We start from the raw sequence: 5,000 nt of genomic DNA on the forward strand, positions 1-5,000 counted from the left end.
TGCATCCTCTCCGCCACATTACACAATCCACACTATCACAACCAGACCAGGAGGTCCATGCGGAAAATACAATATCCCACCCTTTCGACATCCACCATTGCGCAGATCAGGCACCAACACCCACACATGTCCTATACAACGGTGCACCCAACATCACAATAGTACCTCCTGTCACAGCGCACAAACAATGACATGAGTCAAAGACACAGGTCTGACACAAGCATAGAATTGGAGCGCCGCCTCTAATAAGCCAAAGGTGCATCCTGACGTGACAAATCTGATCATGTCACAAGCATTCACTTACTATAATCACTATCAACGAACCTGCCGCCCCCGCCCCCCCCTACACCTTTCCTTACAACAACGTGTAACCTAACCTAACCTAACCTATGTTGTACCTTAACCTAACCTATGTTGTACCTTAACCTAACCTATGTTGTACCTTAACCTAACCTATGTTGTACCTTAACCTAACCTATGTTGTACCTTAACCTAACCTATGTTGTGCCTTAACCTAACCTATGTTGTGCCTTAACCTAACCTATGTTGTGCCTTAACCTAACCTATGTTGTGCCTTAACCTAACCTATGTTGTGCCTTAACCTAACCTATGTTGTGCCTTAACCTAACCTATGTTGTGCCTTAACCTAACCTATGTTGTGCCTTAACCTAACCTATGTTGTGCCTTAACCTAACCTATGTTGTGCCTTAACCTAACCCATGTTGTGCCTTAACCTAACCCATGTTGTGCCTTAACCTAACCCATGTTGTGCCTTAACCTAACCCATGTTGTGCCTTAACCTAACCCATGTTGTGCCTTAACCTAACCCATGTTGTGCCTTAACCTAACCCATGTTGTGCCTTAACCTAACCCATGTTGTGCCTTAACCTAACCCATGTTGTGCCTTAACCTAACCCATGTTGTGCCTTAACCTAACCCATGTTGTGCCTTAACCTAACCCATGTTGTGCCTTAACCTAACCCATGTTGTGCCTTAACCTAACCCATGTTGTGCCTTAACCTAACCCATGTTGTGCCTTAACCTAACCCATGTTGTGCCTTAACCTAACCCATGTTGTGCCTTAACCTAACCCATGTTGTGCCTTAACCTAACCCATGTTGTGCCTTAACCTAACCCATGTTGTGCCTTAACCTAACCCATGTTGTGCCTTAACCTAACCCATGTTGTGCCTTAACCTAACCCATGTTGTGCCTTAACCTAACCCATGTTGTGCCTTAACCTAACCCATGTTGTGCCTTAACCTAACCCATGTTGTGCCTTAACCTAACCCATGTTGTGCCTTAACCTAACCCATGTTGTGCCTTAACCTAACCCATGTTGTGCCTTAACCTAACCCATGTTGTGCCTTAACCTAACCCATGTTGTGCCTTAACCTAACCCATGTTGTGCCTTAACCTAACCCATGTTGTGCCTTAACCTAACCCATGTTGTGCCTTAACCTAACCCATGTTGTGCCTTAACCTAACCCATGTTGTGCCTTAACCTAACCCATGTTGTGCCTTAACCTAACCCATGTTGTGCCTTAACCTAACCCATGTTGTGCCTTAACCTAACCCATGTTGTGCCTTAACCTAACCCATGTTGTGCCTTAACCTAACCCATGTTGTGCCTTAACCTAACCCATGTCGTGCCTTAACCTAACCCACGTCGTGCCTTAACCTAACCCACGTTGTCGCCTAACGTAACCCACGTTGTCGCCTAAACCTGCTCTGTAATTGTTATACGACTCGTTCAATTAGTGTAGTGTTGCCCACCCGCAACCCTCGCAATATAGTTCGCTACTCGCACTCCCCGCTCCCCTGTGTATCGCTTCATGTTAAACACCTTGCAAGTCTTGCTCACTTTCCACATGCTCCTGCTGTACACTGTAATGTGGATGGCAGCAGGACGTACATGCCGCCCCTCCCCACGTCCCCACCTTGCCCCCTGCCTTCGCAAGCTGGTTGGTGAGAACTTTGCATGTTCAATGCCCTCCGCATGCGACGTACTCAGGCTACGTTGTGGTGCGGCCTGTGTCAACTGTCCGCTAATGTCGTACGCGTAAACCACAATCTGTACTGCACATTCGTCCTTATGTACTGAATGATACATCGTGGCACATGTGTGACCGTACAACGACTGCGCCCAAAAACGGCGGACCATACAGTGCAAATATTGTGCACGCAGCTACGTGTCGTCTCCCTATGAGAGCTGGATTGCAGTGTGGTACGCCATAGAGACGTGTGGGAGGAACGGACGCCGTGGATGGCGATCAGCATGAGCTGTCTGTTGATGTATTCGGACCTAGTCGTCTCTCCTCACACACCGTGATGGCATGGTGCACCGCGTTCCATATCTGCGACATGCTACAGAGGCCGGTTGACAGTCGTTCGAGCAATGGACATCGCATACGTACGGGGGCCACCTTCCACGTATTGTCTAGGCGTGCACATTTTGTTGCGTGTATGTGGGCAGACGTAGTGTGGCGTGACACCTGACACAGGCATGCAATAATCGTGGAAGTTGCAAATGGCGATGGACGCCTGCGTTTTCTGGTGAAGTTACGCAAATGAACAAATGGTAACCTGTTGTGGTGCGGTTGTTCTCGCTAGGGGTGAATCGGTGATGGCGACGATAGGTTGAGGTACTAACCGGTTGTTCCAGCGATACCCACCATGCCGACGAAACTGAACGGCATCTGGGTGTGAAGCGATACGCGGCGGTGGCTGGGTGGGACCGTCCCCGGCCGGTGAGGGGGCGCCTCCCGGCGTGCTGGCCGCGCGGTGCGTGGGCGCACGCGCTACAGCCGGCTGGTGGGGGCGGCCAGTGGCAGGCGCGCCGGCCGACGGACGCGGCAGGCGTCGCAGCTGCGCGCCGGCGCACCCTGCGCGCGGCGCCGTGCGGCCAAAGTAGGTCCTCGCGGGCCCGGTGCGAAGCGCGGTGGACATCTTCAGTGTGCTGGTCCGATTGAGGACTGTGTGCGTTGAGGATGCGCTGCCGCCCGGCGCTCGGCGCCGCGACGCCGTCTGCTGCTCGGTCGCCCCAGCGGTTCTCGCTGGTGGTTTGTATCGCAGCTGTGCGGATGTGTTGGCGCGTGCGCTGTGCTGGGAGAGTTCGCTTCGGCACCCAAGTGGGGCTTTTGTCCTTCTGTGGCGCTGGCGTTGGAGCTGCCGGTCACCGTAGGTGGCGCGTGTTGTCTCCCGCCGGCAATGCCACGACAGCACGCTCCCGGGCCTCTGTCGGCAGCGGCAAGCTCAGTTGGGAGCACGGGTGGTCGCACCGAAAGCGTCTACTCGCCTAACTCCGGGCGATTGCGCCTCTCTCGAACCCGACCAAGTACTTGGGACGGCGCTGCGCGCCGCCGGGACCTGAGAGGGTTTCGAGGTGTATTGTGCAGGGGAGCTCAGCCTCCTCCTGTTTGCAGAATGATTGAGCGGACGCTTGCGTGTTCGCGCGGGCCCCCGGGACACACTCCCGGGCGGCCGGCTGCTCAGCTCTAGTTGACGCAGCTCCCTGGTTGATCCTGCCAGTAGTCATATGCTTGTCTCAAAGATTAAGCCATGCATGTCTCAGTACAAGCCGCATTAAGGTGAAACCGCGAATGGCTCATTAAATCAGTTATGGTTCCTTAGATCGTACCCACGTTACTTGGATAACTGTGGTAATTCTAGAGCTAATACATGCAAACAGAGTCCCGACCAGAGATGGAAGGGACGCTTTTATTAGATCAAAACCAATCGGTCGGCTCGTCCGGTCCGTTTGCCTTGGTGACTCTGAATAACTTTGGGCTGATCGCACGGTCCTCGTACCGGCGACGCATCTTTCAAATGTCTGCCTTATCAACTGTCGATGGTAGGTTCTGCGCCTACCATGGTTGTAACGGGTAACGGGGAATCAGGGTTCGATTCCGGAGAGGGAGCCTGAGAAACGGCTACCACATCCAAGGAAGGCAGCAGGCGCGCAAATTACCCACTCCCGGCACGGGGAGGTAGTGACGAAAAATAACGATACGGGACTCATCCGAGGCCCCGTAATCGGAATGAGTACACTTTAAATCCTTTAACGAGTATCTATTGGAGGGCAAGTCTGGTGCCAGCAGCCGCGGTAATTCCAGCTCCAATAGCGTATATTAAAGTTGTTGCGGTTAAAAAGCTCGTAGTTGGATTTGTGTCCCACGCTGTTGGTTCACCGCCCGTCGGTGTTTAACTGGCATGTATCGTGGGACGTCCTGCCGGTGGGGCGAGCCGAAGGCGTCCGACCGCCCCGTGCGTGCTCGTGCGTCCCGAGGCGGACCCCGTTGAAATCCTACCAGGGTGCTCTTTATTGAGTGTCTCGGTGGGCCGGCACGTTTACTTTGAACAAATTAGAGTGCTTAAAGCAGGCAAGCCCGCCTGAATACTGTGTGCATGGAATAATGGAATAGGACCTCGGTTCTATTTTGTTGGTTTTCGGAACCCGAGGTAATGATTAATAGGGACAGGCGGGGGCATTCGTATTGCGACGTTAGAGGTGAAATTCTTGGATCGTCGCAAGACGAACAGAAGCGAAAGCATTTGCCAAGTATGTTTTCATTAATCAAGAACGAAAGTTAGAGGTTCGAAGGCGATCAGATACCGCCCTAGTTCTAACCATAAACGATGCCAGCCAGCGATCCGCCGCAGTTCCTCCGATGACTCGGCGGGCAGCCTCCGGGAAACCAAAGCTTTTGGGTTCCGGGGGAAGTATGGTTGCAAAGCTGAAACTTAAAGGAATTGACGGAAGGGCACCACCAGGAGTGGAGCCTGCGGCTTAATTTGACTCAACACGGGAAACCTCACCAGGCCCGGACACCGGAAGGATTGACAGATTGATAGCTCTTTCTTGATTCGGTGGGTGGTGGTGCATGGCCGTTCTTAGTTGGTGGAGCGATTTGTCTGGTTAATTCCGATAACGAACGAGACTCTAGCCTGCTAACTAGTCGCGTGACATCCTTCGTGCTGTCAGCGATTACTTTTCTTCTT

At 52.7% G+C, this 5,000-nt stretch overlaps 1 non-coding gene across 1 annotated transcript in view; it reads left to right on the forward strand.

The window, feature by feature from the left end:
* Window positions 1–3,510: 3,510 nt before the first annotated feature.
* The window catches only part of LOC124742996, a 1,909-nt gene continuing 419 nt past the window's right edge, over window positions 3,511–5,000 (forward strand). Inside the window, exon 1 of the ribosomal RNA XR_007010334.1 lies at window positions 3,511–5,000. This exon is cut by the window's right edge and continues 419 nt beyond it. This is a non-coding gene — a ribosomal RNA (small subunit ribosomal RNA).

This window comes from Schistocerca piceifrons, unplaced genomic scaffold (genome assembly GCF_021461385.2).
Source record: "Schistocerca piceifrons isolate TAMUIC-IGC-003096 unplaced genomic scaffold, iqSchPice1.1 HiC_scaffold_2404, whole genome shotgun sequence".
In the NCBI taxonomy this organism is placed as follows: Eukaryota; Metazoa; Arthropoda; class Insecta; order Orthoptera; family Acrididae; genus Schistocerca; species Schistocerca piceifrons.